Below are 27,933 nucleotides of genomic sequence, written 5' to 3' on the forward strand. Positions count from 1 at the left end.
CGCCAATGTTGGTCATTTGTTCTCAAATGTTGCGAATCAAGAACAAGGCAACACAATTGTTAAAGATTAAGGACCTTCGTCCTTCGAAGCATTATCTCCTTTCGGATATAATGATCTTCAGACGAAGGTCATGAAGGACACACCTTCATCATCAATGAGAATAAGAGTTTATAGAGACAATATATATATGTTACCCATTCATATATTTAATTCATGATAAACATATGAACATTAATAGAATATATATTACATTGATACCTTTAGCTTGTTTGAAGGTGTTGACGCAAAAGCAAGGCCTAAAACCAAGTATTACCTCTGCTCCTCACAGTATTAGTTTGTTTCTTTATAACAAATTCAGACTGCGAAACGAACCAAGGCCTTTAGGCGAAGGTCCAAAAAACACATCCCCTTCGCTAGAATAGCGAAAGATTCTACATTGTGGGCCCCACTGGTTGGTGGTGCTTTGTGTATATATACAAGGGCTTGCGCTGAATTTTTTTTCGTGCTATCAAGCTTTGTGTTGTGTTTGTCGTTTTAGCTTTCTACCTCTATGATCGTAATTGTTTTTTCAGCTTTAGCTTTCTGTTGTAATCATCGCTGAAATGGCTGAAGATAAGAAAAATGTGGACCCCACATTTTTTGGTTTCTACGAAGCCATGGAGAGGACCAATGTTGAGAAAATCACTGATGAGATGTTAGCTGGGCTGTCTGGGGACTCAAGTGACAACGAGAGTTTTGATGTTGAGAGTGACAACGAAGATGCCGAAGATCGGCTATGGAGGCAAGTCATGATGTTTTTGGAAAATCCATTGTTAAGCAAGGGTAGATTGAAGCAATGAAGGGCAAATATTTCTATGATATATCCATAGTGAGGGCTGGAGGAGAGAATAATGTTCCTCTTCAAGAGGCAGACAAAGTGCAAGTATTCAAAAGTTTTATGAAGGTCGGGTTTCGCTTTCCCTTGCATAAGATCCGTCTAAAGTTCGTGAAACATATTTGATTGATAACATAACATTTTGAAGGCCTTCGACAATAGAAGCCCGTAAAAGTTGGCATTGGCTATTTCTCGATATTCCACTTCAAGAAAGCAACTAGGATGTCTTCATAATTAATCATTAAACATCAAACGCATAACATGATTTTTAATAAATTAGAAAACATGTAGAAGATGAATGTATGTTAAACGCAACTTATAGAAGCACATTTAAACTAGCTATACATATTTACATAGTAGATACAATAACATATAAGCATCGTTTTATTTCATAAAAGCGTTTAAATATGAACGTGAATGCTCAAGAAGGTCCCGTCTGTTATGGAGACATGAGTGTGGACGTGGTTATGGGCTAGCTCCAACACCGTTCTATCTTTTTAAATTTTCCAGATATGAATTTAATTTTCAAATTCAAATAAAATGAACTCCAATTCATTTCAAGTAGAGTTTGGGCTAATTTCCTGGTCAGGATTTTTATATAAAAATAGTTTCCCCTTTTCTCTTTTTAGGATGAAATAGGATAAAAATAAGTTAAAAAATAAAACCCCATAAGCTTTGTAGTGTGTTATTGAATTAAAGAAATTTGCAGTGTGTTATTGAAATAAAAGGAATTTTTAGCAAGTAAAAGTAGTGTTACACATAGGGCAAGAGGATCAATCCTTTTTGACCATTCGACCAGCCGAGTCATGGCCTAGGTCTAGTTGGGTGTCCACTACACAATGTGAAGCACGCATACCCAAATGCGAAGCACACAAACCCAACTTTGGGTCTAGTGGCATCTTCCATGAGCTCAAACTAGTCAAGCTTGAGAGGTCCATGATGATCCCTAATTAAGGGGTGTCTATGTTAGCTAGACTATAATGGTAAACTAATGTTGTTTTATAAAATAAGAGTATAGGATCTTGTTCCAACTTAAGGCCTGTTCGGTTATTCCCAGTGTACATGGATTGGATGGGATTGGAAAAAATTTAGAAGAACTTTGACTTGCTTGGGATTTAAACCCATCCAATCCTACCCAATCCACATGGATTGAGAGCTAACCGAACAAGCCCTTATTCTTGTTCAAATTATAATTAGTCTCCGAGTCTTCCTTAGCAATGATGCCTTGTGTTGGCTTTGGCCATTTTTCAATATTCCACTCCAAGACAAAACAACTAGCAAGTCTTCATAATTAATCATTATACATTGAACATATTACATGATTTTTAATAAATACAGAAGTGTAGAATACATGTAGGAGGTCAATGTAAAACACAATTTACAGATACAAATTTGAACTAGCAATACATATTTACATAAAAAGGCATATAAGCATTGATTTATTTATTATAAGCGTTCAAATATGAACTTGATTGCTCATTAAGGTTTTGCCTACTTAGTGGGGTATGAAGGTTCCATGGCTAGACCACACATGCCCCTCTTATCTGAAATATCCTTCTCCATTCTTAGGTATCCATTCTCGCCCCAAGTCGTTCCCCATGAGTTCTTCATTAGCCAGTACTTAGTACCATCGCTAGTCTTTCCATAACCAATGGCAGCAATCCCATGGTCTAAGTCAGTACCGCATGAGCCAGTCATCACACCACCAGAGTAGAATTGGAACGTCATGTCTCCACCGTCCACTGCCACCGACACAGGCTGGTTTGCCACGGCCTTCATCAAGGCAGCCTCATCATTTGCCGGCACATCCTCATAGCCCTTTATGGTTGCGGCACTATTTGATCCACTCTTGCACTTGCCATCTGCAGCAGTGTAAGGATAGCTGGACTCCGTGGTTAGGCCGCCGTTCTTGATGATGAACTTGAAAGCATCGTCCATCAAACCACCCTCACAACCTTGATCCTCGTCATGGACATCGCAATCCACTAACTCTTGTTCTGCAAGAGAGACGAGCTTCCCGGTACTGATTTTCACGATGCCTTCTGTGGCGGCCACGGCTGAGAACGCCCAGCAGCAACCTGCAATTGATTATTATGTCTCGACTTATGTCATCACACACTAGTTTTATTTCCATCAGAATAGAATTGTTGGAAGTGTTCGTGCTACTAAATATACATACCACATTGACCTTGATCCTTGATGGGAGTGACGGCACCCTTGGTCCTCCAATCGATGGTCGTCGGAAGCGCATCGGCACTAACATTCTCATACCTAAATCCTGTAGGGATCCTCATGTTGCTAGATTTGAAGCCCTTATTAGTCTTGATAGACCTGAACTCGTGGTTGGTGAGATCGGCGAACTGGTTGACACCGAGCCAGAACTTATTATTCTCACCAGCGTTGAACGACTCGATGAACTTAACGTTAGCCTTGAACACCTCGAACCGCCGAGCCTTCTCGGAGGCGTCTTTGTAGACGCGGCTCTGTACTGCGCCATCCACTGCTCATGCCTCGCCACCATGGCAGAGTCGTCGCTCAGGTCGCGAGCAGCCAAGGCAGCACCGCAGAAGAAGGCGAAACCAAGCATGGCCAAGATCGATGCCTTCAGGGTGGCCATGGTCGCGCGCTGATGCTAGCCTGCTGCTGCTGTGCACTATGCCTAATGATTTCCTGATTGGAGCTCGGTGGTGCTGGTATGTATATGTACCTTGAGACGGTCATTGTTCTTTGTAATTAAGTTGTAAAAGCATGAAGCCATACGGTACGCTGCTGTATTGTGTGGAAAGGGACTGGTACGTGGCCGTGAAGTACGGCCACTTGCCAGATGGTATAAATTACTGTATTTTGCTTTTGCTCCAGATTATATATAAGCGCCACATTTGATCACAGGCATTCAATAACATACTCCTATATGGGAAAATGTAAAGAAATGTACTGAGAGCACATGATTAGTGTAATACTATAAATCTATAATACTCCTTTCACACTGTAGTATCCAAAAGTGTTTTCAATTTGAACTAACCGAGGTAAAAATATATACGGAATGTCATCATCCACTATGTACCAAACACAACGATCTCAAATCGAACAGTGGATAGGTTCGTTCATACAACCGTCAATTTTATAAACACATTGGCGTCAAAGTTACATTAACTGCTACAAAAAATAATATTATACCACATAGTACGTTACACATAAAATACACATATACCGTTGAAATCTTTTTTCATATAGGGTTATATATATAGGGACGAACTAATGGAAGCCCAGGGCTTCCACTAGTATCGGAAGCCCCAACCAATTAGACGGAACCGGGCAGCCCGCAGGTTTGTTCAGTGGTTTACTGGTCTGATCGAACCACAGCGTAAATCATAATCCAAGACAACGTAAACGCGTGTGTATTTTAGCGTAAAACGGTATACGCGATAAAATCGCGAACCATAACTGAAGCATCCCGAAAATATCGCATGGCAGGCACGTAAGCAGAAACGCGAGGCATAAATATGTATATAGAATTGCGTAACTGGGTACATATATTTGAGTAAATACTAAACTGTTTCAACAAAACGAGATAAATTCTCTCGGGTTGTTATCACGTGTCCGACAATATCTCCGGGCATGCAGGAACAAACTTTATAGACCGTAAATGACTGCAAAAAATAGCGTAAACATTGTACACGAGATTGGTTAGCATAGGGCATATAAAAAGGAAACTTGTGGCACATTGTATTGCATTGTTTACCATGGCTGACGGCAGAGAACAAGAAACTGGCGAGGATATTTCTGCGTCATTGCATATAGCTGAATCAGGTACATTAGCATTTGTATAATTACTTCAGTTCATATAGTAATAAGTCAAATATAATGGCCGGCTTGCAGACACATGCATTGGTCTACCAGCAGCGCCCACACCAAGACTAGTATCTCCAAACTGTGCTGCAAGTCCACATATAAATATAGTTACACCACCTGCAGAATTAAGAGCGCCAGGGGAAAATGATGGCAATACAACAGTAATTGAAACAATGGTAGCAGCAAATCAAATGGTGCCTATGAGGACCATTAGTGATCATGAACAAGATACACCTAATATCCTTCGAGGTCATGTAAGTTATTTATCTTAGGTTATGTCTATTATACAATTTAAATGACATTAAGAGTATAACTAATATAACATTAATTGTATTTATGATTATGTTAATTCACAGCCTGAAAGTATTGATCTAACCATGGTGCCTAGGATCGGTATGACATTTGGAAATGTCGATGAGGCATACAATTTTTACAGTCGTTACGCATATGAGGTTGGTTTTCCACTTAAAAAGTATAGGGAGAGAAAGAACTGTAAGTGGTTAAATTGTTCAATGGAGGGTAGAAATACGGAAAGGTTAGCTAGTAATCCAAGAATCCGTAATACATCGTCGAGGAGAACACAATGCAAGGCTGGTTTGAAACTAAAAAAAATATATGATGACTCAAAAGAAAATATTGTAGCCATAAGAATCGATCTGGTCCACTTAGAACATAATCATGATTTCATTAAGAAGGATACTGTAAAGAAACACCTACAATGCAACAAGACTCATGATCCTGAGTACATGGAGTTTCTCAGTTCAATGCAGCAAAGCAGAATCCCGCAACACTGTATCATGGACTTTGTGTCTGAGATGCATGGTGGTCCTGAAAACGTACCAATTACAGCAAAGGACATTGATAATTTGTAAGAATCATTTTCTTTATGAATTTATTATATAAATTTTAAAATCCATGTCAAGTTAATGAGTAATAATTACAATTTTTTTTTGAACTATACAGGAAACAGGCAAAGCAAAGAGAAAAGAATGCCAATGATGTGTCTAAGCTTTTGGCTTTTTTTTCATTATGCAAAAGGGATAATCCACAATTTTTCTCTGATTTCCAGTTAGACAGCGAAGGAAAACTATTGAGTATTTTTTGGTCTCATGCTAGTCAGCAAGGAGAGTATGTTGATTTTAGGGATGCAGTTACCTTTGATACAACTCATAAGACTAATTTGTATGGAAAACCCCTAGGAATGTTTGTTGGTGCAAACCAACACCTACAATGCACAGTGTTTGGGTTCTCATTGTTGGGAGATGAAACTGTTGAAACATTCGAGTGGTTGTTTAATGCATTCAAGACATGCATGGGGACTGAAGGACCAAGAGTAATGTTGACAGGTATGATTTATGTATATATAATAACTATAAACTCGAAGTACATGGAATATAAATTCAATATCTTGTGCATATTTACAATGCATGTGAGTCTTGTTTTGTTATGTACTATACAATGTTTCCATAAAAATAACCATCTAATAATGTCTGACAATGTATATTTACAGATCAAGACCCTGCAATGCCAGTGGCATTACGTCGAGTCTTCCCAAACACAGTCCACAGGTTGTGTCTATGGCATTTGCAAAATAGGTACATGCCATTTCTAAATGAGTTGTATGCACGTTATGCTGAAGCGGATTTTAAGTCAAAATTCTAGTCTATAGTACATCATCCATTGACTGAAATAGAGTTTGAGGCTGCATGGAAAATGTTGATTGATGAATTCAACCTGCATGAAGATGGAACACTTAGAAAATTATATGAAATGCGTAAGGAATGGATTCCTGTTTTTTCAAACATGACTATTATGGGCTTATGGTGTCTACGCAACGTAGCGAGAGCATGAACAAACTCGTGAAGAGCGCTCATGTCGATTCAAACACCCCACTTCATGAGTTTGCGAAGCAAATGTTGAAACTACTGCATAGCAGGAAGATGCAAGAAGGAAAGGAAACACTAGGATGTATGGTATGTAATATTATTTATGCATTATACTATTTAGTAGGCTCGCAAGACGTAACTAATTATTTTATATGCAGGGTCAAAAAGACACCACAACACTATATATGTTCGAAATTAGGGTTGCAAGGGCATACACAAGGGCTGTGATGAATAGGTTCGAGGAGTCAATAAGATACGCTACTGCATATAGGATAACACTTGATCCAGATGGAGGCGCAAATGATTGGTTGGTGCAGCATACATCAAGATCGAAATGAATCGTGTGGGGGCAACACCAATTCAAAGTGAAGGCGGATGTAGAGGCAGGAAAGTTTAAATGTGAATGCAAACAGTGGGAACACACAGGTAAGCAAGAGTTAAGATATAACGTCATATTATTTATACTCTAATAATTAAAGGTGAATGTGAAATGTTTCACCCTTGTTTAAATGTAGGACTATTTTGTGTGCATCTAATCCGAACATTCATGCACATTCAGCTAGAAAGGATACCTAAGGAATACATTCTACAGCGTTACACATACTCAGCTAGGCAAGATGTGGTATTTTCAAGAGATGACAGGAAAATGAGTGGAAAAGATGAAGAAACAAAATCATATAGGCAAAAAATGTTGCTTAAAAAGGCAATGAAGGTAGTAAACCAAGCTAGTATGTCAAAGGCAGGGAGTGTTAAGGCCTTGGACACAATGGATGAACTATTGGAGATGCTTGGGCGTTTAGAGCCAGATATAGGATGTGAAGATGCTGGTGGTGCAAGTACTGGAGAGGGCAACCATGTGGGTGTTCTTTTATATAAAATTGTTGAACATTTTATTCAGAACTTAATTATTGCTAATTGTAAAAATTAAACATTGCAGGGCGAAGAGGATGCTGTTGGAAACGCTGAAGGTGAACATGTATCGCAATGTGATAACGAGGAGCATGTGGCAGTACATTCACGACAACAGGTAATATTATGGCAAAAAACAATGTAATTTATGTATAATGCAAATAAATGGGATGATTTATACATTATTTGTAATTTTGACTATGATGCACTAATGAGTAGGATGGAGGCTTAAATATTGATGCACATCATCAATCTGAACTGCAAATGACGCTTGTTGGAAATGATGATTGTGAAGGAACACAATATGGGGACGATGTTAGAAAGGTATGAATTCTAAATTTATTAAATTGCAGATATTCTGTATATTTAATGTTAGTAAATATTTATAATCTGACATCATAACATTTGTACCTATAAATACTTCTTTGTATGGCATGTAGAGACTGGAATATGATGTAGATGGCATAAGCTTAGTGCGTCCAAATAATGCAAGGCCAAAGGGAAGGACGATAAAAACTAGTGAACAAAGAGTTCTGAAACTGGGTGCGAAAGGAGAAAAGAAGAAGACTCGAAAGTGCCAAAAATGTGGCATTGCTGATGGACACAACAGTCGAACCTGCTTGTCTATAGAGGAAAATATGGTTAAATTGGCTAGCCTTGCTGATAGAAAAAGAGGACGACTGCCTGGGTCTAGAAACAAAAATTCAACATTGGCCCCGTAGTGGAATGAGACATCCACATCAAAAAAACATAAACATACCAATTCTGAAGAACATGGTTCAGATGATGATAATTTGACATGATTGTAAAACATTTATACATAAATAATGGATGATATTGAAATGTTATGATCATGATACTATTTGATGAATATGAATATTTGCGTTAAAAGCTCACTGTATGGATTATATCTATTAATGCAATGTAATTATTTCTTATGAGCTATGCTACTGTTGGGTTTGTTTGGCTATATAATCATATATTCACTACATCTCATACAGTATTTATGTTGAAAAAATCACAAAGCCGGCGAACTGAAGTCAATATGTATGTACTGGCGCCAAACGAAAAAACTGAATGAATAAACGTAAACCAATATGTAGATTTTTGCATAATCAATACAGAGAAGATCTGAAAATATTGTACATAATTGAACATAGAAAGGCAGCGCATTGGTACTGGAGAAACATGCGCATACAGTAAATAAGTATATAAAAAGACGTAAACCAGTTCAATTATATGCATAAACCGTATCAGATGTTTGCATAATCAATACAGAGAAGAACTCAAAATATTGTACATAACTGAACATAGAAAGGCAGCACATTGACACCGGATAAACAGGCGCATACAGTAAATAAGTATATAAAAGGACGTAAACCAGTTCAGTTATATGCATAAACCGTATCAGATTTTTGCATAATCAATACAGAGAAGAACTGAAAATATTGTACATAACTAAACTTAGAAAGACAGCGCATTGGCACTGGATAAACAGACGCATACAATAAATAACAGAATAAAACATCCGATGCATTGAAGTACATCACTGAAGAAGATATAAAAACCAGAACACAAATGATAAAGTGCATAACTATCATATATAAATATGTCCATCTAAAACATATCTGGAACGACATATATAAGAGTTTGCTAAGTGCTGCATATGGACATAAGTATTATCTGAATGCTAACATAAGCCAACAGACCAATATGTACATCAACACCATTCAGTGACAGTACCCTAAACTAAGCTAGTACTGAAATAACTTGAAGCCACCAAAAGCCATCAGACCATCATGTTCAGACTACCATTCAGAGAGTAAACTATACTAGGCTACTACTGAGAGAACTTGAATCTATCTAGATGGGAAACCATGGAGCTGTTTCTATTTAGTCGATGAAATATTAGGTACTTCAGTACAAGAGAGCGAATGTCCTCTGAATTATCCTGCAAACCAATATAAGGAAAAGGTGAGTTAGACAAAACTATACATACATTATGTCATAACAACAAAAATACTATCTATATATTACGTACTGGAACAATGACTGCATTCATAGCTCCAACCATGTAGTCGTAGTGCTGCATATATCTCATAACAAAGAATCCACAATCATTAGACCCCAATTTCATTGTTGGGCAGTTATTCAAGAGTTCAATAGGGTACTTCAAAAAAGCAGGGAGCGCTGATCTTGGTCGAGCATTTTGTATGGCTAGATTGAGCCTAGTCATTATTAACCTGGCCCATGAAACCTTCCTATCACCCATATCCATAGGTATACAATGGTAATTTTTCCAGATAGTCCCACCCATCTCGGGTCCATATGGGTTCGAATCTAACACATGTATGCGTCCAATCTAAAGATTAACAACATACAATGTCCAATGTCCAGAGCGTAGCATGGGTACCATTATCTACATGCACACAAAATGGAAATAACAAATGTTGAATACACTATGGTTGATATGAATGATTTGATTGAAATTTAAATGCAGCAATATGAAGTGAGAGTGTGATGGGTCAAGGAACAGAAATTAACTGATTTGTAGTCATCCAACTGCTTGAAGGAAGGCAGTGTGTTCAATAAGTAACTCTCCAAAACTGAAGGGTCAAATGGACGAGGAGACTTACTATGTTGCTCCTGCTCCTCAAATTTCAATATAGCCTAATAGGATAGAGAAGTATTATGTAATTTCCATATATGCTATGCATTTAAAAAAGAGGTATAAATGTAGAAGTCATACCCCAACATTAACATCCAGAATGAGCTGGTGAGCATTCAGTGGAGGAATATGTTTAGAACAGTCATCGCGGACACACTCAATGAAACATTGCATAAACACGTTGTCGAGACATGCGCCATCAGCAAAAGATTGTTGTATGTCACAACAATTGGCACGATATTCACCAAAGTCAATTATATTTCTACATATGAAAAGATTGAACATACAACAATAGAAACAAATGTTATTTGTATAAATGAGATACAAAATTACATAATATATATGCAATTTGACCATTGAATTGAAGGTACTAAGTGGGAATAATGAGATACATAATTACATAATATATATGCAATTTGAACATTGAATTGAAGCCACAAATTAGTCTAGCTAGTCCATCAAAGTTTGGTTAAACACTGGCAAGGTAGCTCTTCTCCACGCCACCCTCTCTCAGCCATTCAGCCGCCACCGTCTCTCCTTCTCCGAGCCCTCTCCCTCTCTCTCCCAGCCACCTCTATGCGGTGCCACCGCTGCACCACCTCTGTCCCTGTGCAGTAGTAGCCATGCTGCCTCTGCCCTCCGCAGCAGCAGGGATTATAATTATCCGTATCTTCCAATCCATTATTCTACCATGGATGGTACATTATAGGTATTTATTACTTTTTTATAAGACCATGGGCATTCTAGTATTTCAATTGTCTATTTTTCTCTTTTATGTAAACTTGTTGTTTTGCCTTTTGATGTTCTGGCACAGCCTGCTGTTGGAGCTGACAGAAGGAAAGGGGAGGCTCAAGGCAATGTTCTTCTTGCATCAATTGAGAATATGCAATATGCGGTTACTGTAGATGTTCTTCATACTGTAAGTCAAATTGTGAAGACAATTTAAAATATCCTTAATTTTTTTGTTATTTTCTCTTCTAACTATGACAATGTGGCTACAGGTGTTCTCATCATTTGGTTCAGTCCAAAAAATTGCTATTTTTAGAAGAATGGGGGGACATAAGCTTTGATTCAGTACCCTGGTATGTGTCTAGAAATAGATCATTGTAGGCTTTAAATCACTAGGCTTTGAACTAGTTTTTTTTGTCTCTTTAACAACAAATACTAGATACGTTAGGGTAGGCTAGAGACCTAGAGTTGAAACCCTATAGAAGCTACAACTCAAAGTTCAGTCATGTGTATAGCTATTTTCCTTTTTCTTCTATTCAAGCCTAAATCTTTGGGTACAAAGATTGAATAAAACTTAATAGTATCTATACCATTGCCACGATGTTGTTCAATCAGAATTAATAAGAATTAAACATTATGCCAAGTCAAACAATTTGAAAAGTATGTACCTGTCCAATTCAATGACCTTAGAACACAAGTATGCCCGAAGAGCGCGAGCACATTCTAATTCAGATAAGAAGATGCCTGGTGCACAAACACTCCCAATAGGAGTCTTGTCAAATACTGGTCCAGAATCATGGTCAACTGTGCCACCTGCCATTGTCTGACCTTGCTGCACAAAAAAGATGAAGTATACGTTAATCATAATATGTAAACATGAAATGCACGCTATCAAGACAGAAAAGATATATAAGTCAAGCTTAAATACTAACAGTATTTGGTGTAACAGATTCATCGGCCCGAAGAACCTCATCAATCAATTCTCCAAATGTAGCAGCTAGATTGGACTGCTTTGTACCAATAGTATTCAAACATTGCTTGATAGAGGCAAATATTTTGCCAACCTCTAAGTCATAATCAATCAACTTAGCTTGGAACTTCTGGCGTTGATGTACAGGAAGCATCTGAATCTTATTTGCCATCAGGTCTTGCATAAGAGGGAGTTGGATGATTATATTTGGAAGTCGACCATGTTGATTTGGGTCTTCATCAACAGTTTCTGGCCTCATTGGAGACTGAAGTTAAAAAAATATAATAATGATATGATAAGTATGGTAAAGCAACAGACAAACAAAGAACATAGTGGGTATATGATCTAACCTCAATCTGACCAGTAGATGGCGATTTTGAGACATAACATGTCTCACTGCTGCTCCGAAACTGATGAAACAAAATGAAAATTAATAATTATGTATATGGACTGACTCATGCCATGAATTGAGATCATTATATGACTACTAAAATCATTGGTTTGTAACTAGTCGTAAATAACATTGTTATAAAAAACAGGAAAATTATGATAGAAGAAATGAAGACTCACAGGGCAAACACCAAATGGTTCGCCACCCTGGCGAGGCTTCCGCTTATCGGCCATTGACAATGCCCTTATAATATTCTTATTAAAATACTTTATGCGCGGAGTGCCATTTTTGTTGTTTGGAGCAGCAGCATGGTGCAAATGATCCAAATAATACAGCTACAATATATATATATATATATATATATATATATATATATATATAATGAGAGTCATATACAAATGAACATAAACACATAATATATGTATGTATTTTCAAATTGCAATTGATTAATCTAATAAAAGATTTGCCAAATTAATTATGAAACTTACAAGAACAACGATGGAACAACCATATATCGTCGCCGACACATTGTTAATGCTCCTGTTGTGCCATCTCTGTGCAGCCTCACATAAGTCACTAAAAATTAGATGACACCAATCAATTTGAGGGAATCGCTCCATTTCTTCTGTAAGTAGAACCTCATTGAAAGAAATAGACCAGCTAGATGTTGGGAATAGCAGCCGGTTGAAGAGAATCAGAAAAAACATCTGATAGAAAGATCATCATCCTGGCCTAGCCTCAATCTGTCTTGGAGCTTTGAAATAACAAACTCATCCTTGCTAATATTCAAGGAGGCCCGAAGTGTTGCCGCAGCGTTCGCTTCATCAATATTAAGGGGCTTTCCACCACCCAAATTTGGAAGACCCAATATCTGATGGACAGTCTGCTTGGTGATTTTGAGTTCTTTGTCTGGACCAATACGAAGAGTCATGTCTCTAGGGTCTAACTTCTGCATGAGCCAACAAAGAAGTGTTCGACATCCAATTGCATCAATTGTCATGTCAAGAATACTAGAGAATCCTTTTCTGACTATAGCTTGATGTTGCCTTTCATTCAATATCTGAATGGACGCAAGAACATCTCCTGGGTTGCATCTGATGTTGAGTCTCTGAAATGAAAAGGTAGATAGATGGATAAATATGTTAATACTTAAATATCACAATTTATGCGTTCTTATTTATACAAAGTTCCTTGTCCTATGACTGTTTTGGATTAATGAGCTAAGGTAATGTAGAAAGCTATATCTTTCAGCACATAAGGTATGTATTGAGATTAGATGCATGATTAAAATATTGGAAACGATTAATTTCTGCAATGTTGTAAACTCACCTGCGTCTTATTTGGGGCATCCATTGAGATATTGCACTTCTTTTTTGGTGGCTCAAAGTCATCATCATCATCCACATTAGGCATAGGAATGTTTTTAGCATCAGCTGCAACACCCCTCTTTCTATGCTGCGGAGGATCACCATCAGACCGCGTATTTGTAGGGTCTGCCATGTCAGTCGAGCGCGGAATGTCAACACTGAAACATTCTTGACTTGACTCAATGATTAAACGCTGCGGATTGGTTGGGGGTCGATCAACCTTCCCCATTATTGAAGCAGCAGCCTGCAAAAGAACAATGTAAAACATATGTGCTTTATTGAGTTACATCAACATATACACCAATGATTATACGAACTAATTGGAAAAAATGTCATTAATTGTGTTATATGACCCTAACGAAATAAATGTCAACACAGTCAAACATCAAAAAATTGTATCATTGCATTATAGAAATTGCCATATACATATATGCAAACCAACAGACTGTTACTCTAAAACAATATTTACTCAGAATAATATATATTTATGTAGTAGTAGTAGTTAATAAGCAGCAACATAAACATTTATACATGACTAAAACAAAACATGCAACCAGATGTTCAAAAATTTATTGTTGCAATTTGGACATGATTGATGACCATATTTATGTGAAAAATATGATCCAGTAAGTATATAAAAATTGAATTGCATTTCAGTTTATCTGAATAATATATAGTAGCACGAAGTCATGAGCAGCACACTAGTTTGCACATCAAAATATCAACCACTGCTTCATAAAGGTATGTATAATTCACATCAATTGTGTTATATGGCCCTACCAACATAGATAGTAAGTGAACAAAACATCAACAAAGTCGTATCATTGCATTGCAGAAATTGCCATATACATCTATGCATACCAACAGTATGTTCATCTAAAACAGTATTTAACCAGCAAAATAAACAATTATGCAGTAGTAGTAGTGACTAAGCAACAAAATAAACATTTATACAGTACTAGAATAAACATTCATATCCCGACAAACAAAAATATACATTTATGCAGTAAACAAAAAACCAATTTAGCGTAAGTAGATCACCAATTTAGCGTGAATAGATCTAAACGTGCTTGATAAGACGCCAGTAAGAAAACATGCTATCCCTTACTAATACCCACTTGGCAACATGCGTGTTGTTATGGGTTTCCTACTTATTATGTTTGACTGAAGCCACTTGCTATATAGCTTTGCTAAGGCCCTGAGAGACACACATTTCAAATAACTGAAAACATTTATCTTCGAACAACTAACATGCACACAAATCCACGAGGCGCCAAAAAATGATCTAGCCGAATCATATGCATATGGGGTGTTTGTCATGCTAAGCCTGTTTGGATTGACTAAAATAACTTGCTAGCTGCTAAAAATGATCCAAGTACCTTGGGCTAATCATCATCTCTCTGGTATCCTGGTTACATTTTATATATGAATAATATGAAAACATTAATGTGCTGCACCGTGAACACTGCAATGCAGTTTTCAAGATTGGTTTGGTGGGTTCAAATTAAAGGCCGAATGCAGTTTTTAGTTTCAGGTCATAAATATTTGCATCCATCGCATTAATGAGGTTATATAAAAAGGTAGAGATTACAAAAAATACCAGCAGAGCTAAAGCTTTTGGGCAGATATTAGTATAATTCCCACATTGTTATTATCAATGTTTGGTATTATTTTTTTCTTTTGAAAATTGATGTTCCAAAGAGATCACTGGATTTTTACAATACAATTTCTGCAGTCACACAATGATGATAAAGAAAATGTACCAATTGAAACTGGATCTGATGGGTTTGAACTGCTAGATGGGAAGCAAAAAATTTGAACTAGATCTGATGGGTTTGGACAAAGAAAAATAAACAAAACAAAAATAAATATTTATATAGTACTAGAATAAGCATTCATATATCGACAAACAAAAAACATTTATGCAGTAAACAAAAAAATAATTTAGCGTAAAAATATCACCTGTGATTTCTTTGTTATTGACGGCAGAAAATCCGACAGAGGTTGATGGAGTTGGGCACCTGGAATATGGCACAGAGATTAACGTCGCACAAATATGGCACACGATGCATAAGAAAATGGAGCATATGAATGGGGAGATTAGGAAGTAGCAGTGTATGCATAAAAATTACAGAGGAACTCGAGCACCTTGGGAAGCAGGACAACCGTCGGCGAGCGTGTAGAAGAACAATGTGACGGGTGGGCGGAGGATTGTCAGCGGCGGGCGGCTCCACGACACTGGCAACGGCGGCGCCGATTAGGGTTGAGGGCGAGTGGGGGCGGAGGAAGGGGAATCGCCTTGGCGGGAGAGGAGGAAGGCGAATCGCCCTGGCGTCGCCTGAATAATCGTGGCGAGTCGGCCAGGAAGGTTGACCGCGCGGGGGTTAGGGTATAGAAATGTTTGACCGCGTGGGAAGTGGGGTAGTGGGCCAATTACTGAATTTCTGGAACGTGGGTCGGCTGAAGTATTTACGCTAAATCTCTATTGTGTATAAACGGAAGAATGGAATAGCGTAAACATGTGTTGACTAAGGAAGATATGGTTGACCACGTGGAAAGTGGGCCTAAGCCGCTATTTCTGGAACGCGGGCTCGCGGCTGTTACTATGTTTACGCTAAAATGGGTTTCCGTTTACGCTAAATCAGTTCGATTGCATAAAAAGTGATCGGACGTGGGTTTGCAGATTTGATGTCTGGGGCTCTCCACAGTTATATAGAGGCAAGGGCTCTTAATAGATAAACTATATATATATGCTGTTGGTAATGGAAGCCCTGGGCTTCCAATAGACATGGGAAGCCCAGCCAGGGTAATGGTCACACGCGTGGTTAGATCGGACCACTGGGCGCGTGCATCCGCGCGATTGTGGAGCACGTTTATGCATGTGTATACATATGTTATATTTTGTGTAAACAGAAGATGAGGACGTGGTGGGGTCGAGTTTGGATGGACGAAGGTGGGCCAACGTCGTGTTCGTTGGTCGGGTAGTTGTTTCCTACTCGTGTTTATGCTACCATATTTAATGGTTCAGACTTGCATAACAGGAGAGTGGCAACAAACCTTTCATTGGTTCGTTCAGGTGGGTCCACACACCACCGTGATATGGAGCCAATTGTGCGTGGGAGCTCAGGCGGATTTCAGCGTAAAAAGTGAACCAAAACAACGTAAATTGGTATGAATTTTACGGTAAATCATCGATCTATTTCATAACGAAAACATGTATGTGTAACACCTCTGGTGTTACTATAACTAAAATTTGAGCATGGCATCATAAGCATTGGCATTGCATATGTTTGTTACACCTAGAATGCATTCACTAGGCAAAAATTTCAAACAAGTTGTATTGTTTAAGTGTTTTGCAAATAGGACCCTGGATAGGGAATTTAACCCTAAATAGGGATTAAAGGGGTAAAACTTAACCCAAGTTAAGAAAACCTAAAGACTTTAGGGTAAAAGTCATAAAATGACCCCAAGAATAAACTAGAATCACTTTTATACCCCTTGGATACCAGAAACCCTAAATGGAACCCTGGAAAACCCTAAAACCAAACCCTAGGGGCCTAAGTGCAAAATTAGCCCACTTTTGGACTAAAGTGCAAAAACCAAGTTAAATAAGTATATTAAGTTATTTGGGTCAATCATATGTGAATTTGCAATCCAAAACTTGAGATTTGGACTTAAGTGCAAAAGAGCCACACTTGACTCTTTTTAACCTAAGTCTGAAATCAGTGTGATTGGCTCAACTTTGGAGCCCTGTATCTTTTGAAATATAGGGTTTTTGCCCAAAGTGATCACAACAAGTTTGTAGCCCAATTATAGGAGAACAACTTTGTTTAAGGATTCAAGCCATGATTCTATGAGAAATTTGGAGAAAAACCCAATCAAAGATGGACTGTCAGACTGCCTGAAGTCTGAAATACAGATTAACAGTGTTATGAGATCAACTTTGAGCTCGATTTTGAAGGGGATCCAGTGACTTTTTGTGAGTACACGTTATAGCAAAGATATAGATGGATTGTAGCACTACAACTTTGCTATAGATCACTGGTTGTGTTAACACTTGAAAATCAGAGAAATGGTGGCTTAAACTTGCTCGGTCAGGCTGTCTGAATAGAGCTACTGATGGTACAGTAAAGGTTAACTGAAGAAGATCCTATCCCTCTGCCCATCGCCGGTGACTGTCGCCGTCGATTACCGCTCGCCGTGATTTGTGCACCGTGGACATCAGATAAGCATCACCCAGTAAAAATCTTCACCGCCGTGAGCTGGCCACCACTCCGACGACCCCCCCTTCCCCTCTGCTTTGCGGCTGGCACGATAAGCTCACCGTCGACCGCCGCTTCCCGGCCGTGCGCCGCGTGGCCTAGCCGTTTTACAGCACTGCCGTGACACCATATGACTGTCCCATCGTCGCCGGGGAGGTTGCCACGGCGGTGGACACGAATTCACTGCGCCAGTGTTTTCTTCTACCTCCGACCGTCGCGCGCCCTTCACAACATTCCCGGCCACCGCTTGCGACGCCTATAAATTGAAGCCACCACAAGCTCCGTAAGGCAGTCAAGTACCCCGACACCCACTATTGTCCCCAGCCGATCACCAGCAAGCTCCAATTTCATATTTTCCCCAAATCACTCGAAGAACACCATGAAACCAAGTCCACCGTGGCCAGCCGATTCTGGTAAAGCTCTGTCCGATTCAAACCTTGTTTAAGTCTTCTCATAGCTCAGTGATGCTCGCCAAGCCATCAATTTGAATGTAGATGCCCCAATCGTCGGGAACGCGCTCCTCCACCCGCAACATCCCTAGTCGTCGTGGCCAGTGCAAACCATAGGGTCATTAGTGAAATTAGGTTGGGGAAATGGATCAGGGTGGGTCCAATTCGGTGACAGGCGCTCGGGAGCGCCGGTCTTGGCCCTCTCCGACCGGTTTAGCTCGCCGGAGCTGAGCTCTCCGCACGGACCACCGTCGGGGACTTCACCATGCAAAGGGATAGAAGATGGGGGTTCTTAGTGCAAACAGTCAGTGACTTGGTTTAACAGTGAAAGAACCTGTTCTCAAATAGTGAAAACCCCGAGGCCCTTTGTGCAAAACCGCCAGGGCGCGCGCGCGCGCGGGCGCCTTTCTGCCTTAGCTGGGCCGCCTGGGCTAGATTCGGCCCAGTGCTGTTCAATTGTTTTTCTTTTTCTTTTATCTCCAGAGCCAAAACAATTATAGAAAAATGTAGAAAAATGCTAAAATTGTGAAACTAATTTTCCTAGGCTTGTTATTTTCCCTAGAATTTAATAAAAATAGTTTTGTGATTTTTAGTGGAAATAAGAAATTGTAGGGTATTTAAAGTAGTTAAAAGTATTAGTTATGGATTTTTAGAAAATAATTGGTAAGTCAATAATTCCCAAACTTTTTGTGGGAATTTAAAACAATATTTAGGAACCTTGGGTAGAGTTTGAATTGTTTTGGACCTTGTTTAATCACCAAACCCCAAAACACCCCCTGCCTTATGAACTCCTTTACCGACTCCGGAAACCCTAAGTTCCCGGAATTCCGTGAAGGAAAGTTGTATTCAAGATATAGATAATAAGTTTATATTATCTTTGCATCCTCATAAGCATCCCATGGCATCCATTCTTATACCTATGTATGGTTATGGCTAGAACGTGAAGAAGAAATCGAAGTAACTGAAGAGGAGACACCACCACCTTCGGAGTCTCAGGCCGGGAATAGTTTCTACTTTGATATCTGCGGATCTGAGCCTGATTCACCTGTGAACGAAGGCAAGCCCCGGTGCATGCAACCCCTTTCCTTGTGTTTTTAAATACTTTTCGCACACTTAAGTCTAGTGAAATGTGCATTAAGTTCATAGGAGTTACTTGAAACCCTTTGATGCATTGCTTTCCTTGATATCCATACCTTTATAGATACTTCTGTGAAGTATCAAAATTATGATTTACAAAAATGCTTAGCCTTGCTTAGATCTTGTGGATAGAGGTTGTCCTCAATTTAACCATGGAGAGGATGGCTTCTACCTGCAAGAATATTTTCATTTGGAGCAATAGTGGGATCTTACTGCAAAGTTCCCTGTGATGCTCTTTCATCCTAAGGAACAGACACAATCCTAAGGATGGAAATACTTAAATTGAGACTTGGGTTAGGAACAGGTGATGTTCTACCCAAGTTGGTTAAGGATTAACGCGTATGTAGGCGTGCTGACCGAGGACCCTTTAACTGGTCACATGCCTCGTCATGGGTAAGCCTTGCCTCGGGCGGACTAAGGCCGGAATAAGATAACACGAAATGGGCGTGGAGCGGTGGCGAGAGTAGCGTGTACCCTCCGTGGCAAGAGGCTGGACGGTGGTGTATCTGTGCTCTCGGTTTGCGTGAACCTGATCCTGTCTTAAGAACCCCGGTGGCGGGTTGACATATGCAAGGGTTAAGTGCTACATATGTCGTGTGATTGGAGATCCTCAGCTGAGTATAATCGATTCGGATCGCCGTACCTTCGCGGTTATGAAGACTTGGTCACTTCCCTGCAACCTAAAGTCAGGAGGTGAACACTATGGATAAAAATGATGTTGTCTTGATGTGATGTGAAATTAGACTAGATGCAAATAGAGTCTATTAATACTTAATATGGCGTTAAAAGATTGAAAGTAAGGACTCACTTTAGTAAGCTACTTCTGCAAAAGTATAAGTTGATTTTGCTAAAGCCTCTCCTTGACTCCTATTTACCCAGCATACCCTTGAGAGTCTTTTCCTTAGTCGGGTAAGACTTGCTGAGTATTCCATACTCAGGGTTTATCCCTTTGTTGTTTTTAGGTGAGGAAGCAACAAACTTTTGTTGCTTTTGCTCCAAGGTGGTATCAAACGAGGAAAAACAAGACTGAAGTGCGGGAGGACTCGGTCCTCCACTTAGGATCTTTTGTTTATTAAACTTATCGGGAGGAGTTGTGCCTCCCTTGGTTTGTATAATATTACTCCTCTGCACTCACTCTTTAGCTCTGGTCTGTAATAAAATAACTCAAGCTTGCTTTTGAAATAAATGTAAGTTTATGTAACTGCTTCCGCATTTCTTTATCTCCGATGTTCTGTAATGTCTGCAAGACGGGTGAGACGTTCCTGGTGAGGTAAGGAAAGATGCCGAGCTTGTCAAGTGACTTAGGAACATCTATAGGGTGTCTGATGTCTGTTAGACAAGGACAACTGTAGGTGGGCCTAATTACTTGGGAGGTTCCGTCACAGCTGGTATCGGAGCGTAGCCCTTCTTTGCAGATATTATGAGGCATCTTCAAAAGGATTTTCAAGAAGTCTTATCTAAAAATTCTTTTCTCTTCTTACCTAAGTATTCTGAAGAGTCTATTTTAAAGACCAGATAGGAAGAGTGCAATGTATAGAAGGTTGAATCGACTAAGGTTGATTCTGTAATTATACATGCATCATGCTAAGAATCATACTAATAACATTTTCCCCCTTAAAAAGATGCCGCCACGCACCAGGCTAACGGCACGCAAGTCTACGGGACCAATTGGGGTGTCTCGGCATCAATTGGCTCCCCGACATGAAAGCAGCAGCAGCGGAAGTAATGACCCCATCGGAGACCTTGAAGCCCGAGTGAGTCGACTTCAAACAGCGCTTCAACACAGGACCGATGCTTGGGTCGCCGACGGAGATAGAATCAATGAACTGAGAAGGGACATCCGACATCTGCAGGATCAGCTCGCTGATCGAGACTTAGCACTTGACTGGGCCGTACAGTCTCGTTTGCTAATGTGTGCTAAGGAAGCAAGGGCTCAGGCCCGAATTAAAGAACTTAGCTCGACTGTCGATAACCTGCAGGTTTACTGCAATACGTTGCATGAGGAAGTCCATATACTATACTCACAATTACACCCTAGTGAGCCTACACACCCTGCTGAGGCGGAAGCCGGACCATCTCACGTTGCGGGACGTGCACTGGGTGGGGAGTTAGACCTTTTTGAGCCTCCTCCTTCTTTGAGGTTGGTTGACGTCTGGACTCCCACACCTGACGATGAGGCCGCCAAGAGTAATGGCAAGCAGGAATAATGGTGTAATAGAAGTAGAGTAGTGTATTGTAGGGTGTACTGTTGTATAATAGGTTGAACTTTTGTATAATGGGTAATGTATCCTGTTATGTAATATCGAGTCTGTATCATTACTTTTTATAGTAATGTAAAATGGAAGGTTTTCTCTGGCACATTATGTTTACTTCAAATGTTCTTTGCCACAGATGCCGACCAGGACTCGAGGACAGGATGCAGCCGGAACTTCTGGGGGCAGGGATGTTACCCCAAACCCACCTCCAGTTCCTCCCACGTTAGCCGAGGCAATTGCCGCCTTGGTGAATGCCACCGTAGACAATACCCGCTTCCTTAGGGAAATGGCGGGTCAGCAGCAATTCCAGCAGCAGGCAGGAAGAGGTTATCCGCAAGGCCCCCGTGAGACCACCTATCTGGACTTCTCTGAAACCCGTCCACCCCTATTCGTCAAAGCTGAAGATCCCCTTGAAGCGGATGAGTGGATTCGGGTTATTGAACAAAAGTTTGGTCTTCTCCGTTGCTCAGAGACGCAGAAGCCGTTGTTCGCAGCACAACAACTCCGTGGTCCTGCCAGTACCTGGTGGGGAAATTTTGTGGCTATTCAACCACTCGAGGACAGGACGCAGCCGGAACTTCTGGGGGCAGGGATGTTACCCCAAACCCACCTCCAGTTCCTCCCACGTTAGCCGAGGCGATTGCCGCCTTGGTGAATGCCACCGCAGACAATACCCGCTTCCTTAGGGAAATGGCGGGTCAGCAGCAATTCCAGCAGCAGGCAGGAAGAGGTTATCCGCAAGGCCCCCGTGAGACCACCTATCTGGACTTCTCTGAAACCCGTTCACCCCTATTCGTCAAAGCTGAAGATCCCCTTGAAGCGGATGAGTGGATTCGGGTTATTGAACAAAAGTTTGGTCTTCTCCGTTGCTTAGAGACGCAGAAGCCGTTGTTCGCAGCACAACAACTCCGTGGTCCTGCCAGTACCTGGTGGGGAAATTTTGTGGCTATTCAACCTGTCAACCATCAAGTCACCTGGGATGAGTTTAAAGCAGCCTTCCGTGAGCACTACATACCCGAAGGAGTGCTGCATATGAAACAAGAGGAATTTATGAAGTTACAACAAGGGGGAGATACCGTCAACCAATATCTCAACAAGTTTAATCACCTGTCGCAGTATGCCATCGACCAGGTGAATACTGATTTAAAGAAGAAGAACTGTTTTATGCGGGGTCTAAATGATCGGCTACAGAGGAAGATGGCCACATGCATAGATCTCACGTATGGAAAGGCTGTCAGCACAGCCTTATCTGTTGAAGCAAAATACACAAATTCTGGGAAGAATAAGGGATTCGGTGGTGAGAGGCCTAATCAGGGCCAGGCGAAGAAGCAACGGTTTGTGATCCGGCCTTCAAGTCAAAATCACACTTTTTCTCGTCCACCCTCATTCCCTTTCAAACAACCTATCATTATTCGCCCCAACAATACCCCCACTACCCCAAAACAGCCGGGTGCCCCAGGCACTTGATTTCCTGCCTTGCCTAGTTCTTCAACTGGGTGTTTTAATTGCGGCAAGTCGGGACATTTCATCAAAGACTGCCCATATCCTAGGCAAAATCAATCTAATGCTTCGCAAGGATCTGGGAAATCAGCTCAGCCTAAAGGAAATGCTGTGGGGAAGAATACAAAGAACACAGGGCGTGTATATTACACCCAAGTGGCTACTACACCGGAAGGAGAGCCGATGATGATGGGTACGTTTCCCGTAGCCAGTCACCCAGCAATTATTCTTTTTGATTCTGGTGCTTCACATACATTCATTAGCAAGAAATTTGTGGAGCAACATCATATTGCATACCATGAATCAAAGGAGGGATTTAAAATTCATTCACCTGGGGGACACATTTTTACTAGAGAAGTGGCCTATGAAGTGCCAATAACAATGGCCGGACGGAACTTTCCTGCTAACATGATTGTTCTGAAAGGCCAGGACATAGATGTAATCTTGGGTATGAATTGGTTAACCCAACACAAGGCAATCCTCAACACTGAACTCAGAACCGTCAGGTTGAGCTATAATCACGAAGAGATTCTTTTGACTCTCCCCGCAACCAATCCAGCCAAAGCTTCTGGTAGAGTATATGAAGCCATTGTACCGGAGATTAAGAACATTCCGGTAGTATGTGAGTTTCCAGATGTATTTCCGGAAGTTTTGCCTGGACCGCCCCCTGAAAGAGATGTAGAATTCATAATTGAGCTAAAGCCCGGTACGGCTCCCATCTCCCGAAGATCGTACCGTATGCCCCCTAATGAGTTGGCGGAATTGAAGATTCAATTACAAGATCTACTGAATAAGGGATTCATTCGGCCAAGCTCGTCCCCATGGGGTTGTCCCGCCATCTTTGTTAAGAAGAAGGATCAAACCCTGCGAATGTGCGTGGATTATCGACCCCTGAATGAGGTCACCATCAAGAATAAGTACCCTCTTCCAAGGATCGACATCTTATTTGATCAACTGACTGGGGCGAGGGTATTTTCCAAAATTGATCTCAGGTCGGGCTATCATCAAATCCGTATTCGGCCCGAGGATATACCGAAGACCGCGTTTACTACGCGGTATGGATTGTTTGAATACCTGGTAATGTCTTTCGGGCTCACAAATGCTCCTGCCCACTTCACCTATTTGATGAACTCGGTGTTCATGCCCGAGTTGGACAAGTTCGTGGTAGTCTTCATTGATGATATCTTGATATATTCTAAGAATGAAGAGGACCATGCTCAGCATCTACGGATTGTATTGACGCGCCTAAGGGAACATCAGCTGTATGCCAAGTTCAGCAAGTGCGCGTTCTGGCTGGAAGAAATTCAATTTTTGGGGCACGTGTTATCGGCTAAAGGAATTGCGGTAGATCCTAGCAAGGTCAAAGATATTCTGGAGTGGAAACCCCCAACAACTGTTCACCAAGTCCGGAGTTTTCTTGGACTAGCTGGGTATTATCGCAGATTCATACCAGATTTTTCTAAGCTTGTGAAGCCAATCACAAGTTTATTGAAGAATGACATTAAGTTCAATTGGTCTTCTAAATGTAATGAAGCCTTTGAGCAACTGAAGACACTATTGACCACTGCTCCGGTATTGGCTCAACCGGACATCACTAAGCCTTTTGATGTATATTGTGATGCATCTGGCAGTGGGATCGGCTGTGTACTGATGCAAGAGGGCCGAGTAATTGCGTATGCTTCAAGGCAGTTGCGCCGACATGAGGAGCATTATCCCACTCATGATCTGGAGCTAGCTGCTGTGGTTCATGCCCTGAAGATTTGGCGTCACTACCTGCTGGGAAATATCTGTCACATATATATAGATCATAAAAGTTTGAAGTACATCTTCACCCAGTCAGAGTTAAATATGAGGCAAAGACGATGGCTTGAGCTCATTAAAGACTATGAACTGGAGATCCATTATCACCCAGGCAAAGCCAATGTGGTGGCAGATGCACTGAGTCGTAAGACCTCCTGCCACTGTCTTATGGCGAAGACCTCCGAGAACACTATGTGTCAAGAAATGGAAAAGCTAAACCTGGGGATAATCCAACAAGGGACTCTAAATCAGCTAAGGCTTGAGTCAGTCATTTTGCAAAGGATAATTGATGCTCAAAAAGATAATCTGGGTATGAAGCACATTCGAGAGAAGATAAAGGCTGGAGTAGCCAAGTGTTTCAAGGAAGACGATCAAGGTGTGATATGGTTTAAAAACCGCATAGTAGTGCCAAAGAACGAAGAACTCCGCCAGAAAATTCTTGATGAAGCACACCTTAGTCGCTATTCTATTCATCTCGGAAGCACTAAGATGTATCAAGACTTAAAGCAACATTATTGGTGGACAAAGATGAAAATTGAAATTGCACGCTATGTGGCTAAATTTGACACTTGCAGACGTGTCAAGGCCGTACACATGAAAACTGCTGGTCCATTACAATCTTTGCCAATCCCAACATGGAAATGGGAAGACATCAGTATGGACTTTATTGTGGGACTGCCCAGGACGGCCAAAGGGTATGATTCTATTTGGGTTATCGTTGATCGACTCACAAAGATTGCCCACTTCTTACCCGTCAGGGCCAAATATACAGTAGCCACTTATGCAGCATTATATATCAGCCGTATTCTCAGTTTGCATGGTATTCCAAATACCATAGTGTCGGATCATGGACCTCAGTTCGTATCCAAGTTTTGGGAAGAACTTCATAGATCCTTGGGTACCAAATTGCTCCACAGTTCAGCCTATCATCCCCAAACCAGTGGACAGACTGAGAGAGTTAATCAGATACTCGAGGATATGCTACGGGCATGTGTTCTGGACTTCTCGCAAAAATGGGATGAATGTTTGCCCCTAGCGGAGTTTTCATACAATAACAGTTATCAAGAAAGTATCAAGATGGCACCTTTTGAAGCTTTGTATGGGCGACGGTGTCGGACTCCGCTAAATTGGTCTGAACCTAGAGAAAGATACTTCTTTAGACCTGATATGGTGAAAGAGGTCGAAGAAAAGGTTCAGAGAATTATTCATAATATGAAGAAAGCTCAGACTCGACAAAAGAGTTATGCAGACCGACGACGACAACCCTTATGCTTTCTGGTAGACGACTATGTCTACTTAAAAGTTTCACCAATGAAGGGTGTATCGCGTTTCGGGGTTAAAGGGAAACTTGCACCCAGGTACATTGGTCCATTCCTGGTGCTTGAGCAATGTGGACCAGTGGCGTACCGACTTCAGCTCCCCGAAACATTGTCTACTGTGCATAATGTGTTCCACGTATCACAATTGAAGAAGTGTCTTCGGGTTCCCGATCGAACCATTGAAGTGACTGATGTTGTCCTGGAACCAGATTTAACATACTCGGAACATCCTATTCGAGTTCTGGATCAAAAGGACAGGGTTACCCGGAGAAAAACTCTCAAGTTTTATAAGATACAGTGGAACCAGCATTCTGAAGATGAGGCTACATGGGAAACTCAAGACTTTTTAGATAAGAATTTCCCAGGCTTTTTAACCTCTTGTAAATTGTAAAGTCTGTATAGCTGTGTAATAAAGAAGTGACCCCCACATCACCCCTGCCTTGTACCAGAATTAAGGAAATAAAAATGTGATGTGTTTCCTTTACCATTACCTACCCTAGGATTTTTAATCTCGGGACGAGATTTTTTTATGGGGGGAAGGATGTAACACCTCTGGTGTTACTATAACTAAAATTTGAGCATGGCATCATAAGCATTGGCATTGCATATGTTTGTTACACCTAGAATGCATTCACTAGGCAAAAATTTCAAACAAGTTGTATTGTTTAAGTGTTTTGCAAATAGGACCCTGGATAGGGAATTTAACCCTAAATAGGGATTAAAGGAGTAAAACTTAACCCAAGTTAAGAAAACCTAAAGACTTTAGGGTAAAAGTCATAAAATGACCCCAAGAATAAACTTGAATCACTTTTATACCCCTGGGATACCAGAAACCCTAAATGGAACCCTGGAAAACCCTAAAACCAAACCCTAGGGGCCTAAGTGCAAAATTAGCCCACTTTTGGACTAAAGTGCAAAAACCAAGTTAAATAAGTATATTAAGTTATTTGGGTCAATCATATGTGAATTTGCAATCCAAAACTTGAGATTTGGACTTAAGTGCAAAAGAGCCACACTTGACTCTTTTTAACCTAAGTCTGAAATCAGTGTGATTGGCTCAACTTTGGAGCCCTGTATCTTTTGAAATATAGGGTTTTTGCCCAAAGTGATCACAACAAGTTTGTAGCCCAATTATAGGAGAACAACTTTGTTTAAGGATTCAAGCCATGATTCTATGAGAAATTTGGAGAAAAACCCAATCAAAGATGGACTGTCAGACTGCCTGAAGTTTGAAATACAGATTAGCAGTGTTATGAGATCAACTTTGAGCTCGATTTTGAAGGGGATCCAGTGACTTTTTGTGAGTACACGTTATAGCAAAGATATAGATGGATTGTAGCACTACAACTTTGCTATAGATCACTGGTTGTGTTAACACTTGAAAATCAGAGAAATGGCGGCTTAAACTTGCTCGGTCAGGCTGTCTGAATAGAGCTATTGATGGTACAGTAAAGGTTAACTGAAGAAGATCCTATCCCTCTGCCCATCGCCGGTGACCGTCGCCGTCGATTACCGCTCGCCGTGATTCGTGCACCGTGGACATCAGATAAGCATCACCCAGTAAA

The 27,933-nt window shown here is 40.6% G+C and overlaps 1 pseudogene; it reads right to left on the minus strand.

Annotated features, from left to right (window-relative positions):
- Positions 1-2,365: 2,365 nt before the first annotated feature.
- Positions 2,366-3,491, minus strand: LOC103638249 (senescence-specific cysteine protease SAG39-like; annotated as a pseudogene).
- Positions 3,492-27,933: the final 24,442 nt, after the last annotated feature.

This window comes from Zea mays, chromosome 9 (genome assembly GCF_902167145.1).
Source record: "Zea mays cultivar B73 chromosome 9, Zm-B73-REFERENCE-NAM-5.0, whole genome shotgun sequence".
NCBI lineage: Eukaryota > Viridiplantae > Streptophyta > Magnoliopsida > Poales > Poaceae > Zea > Zea mays.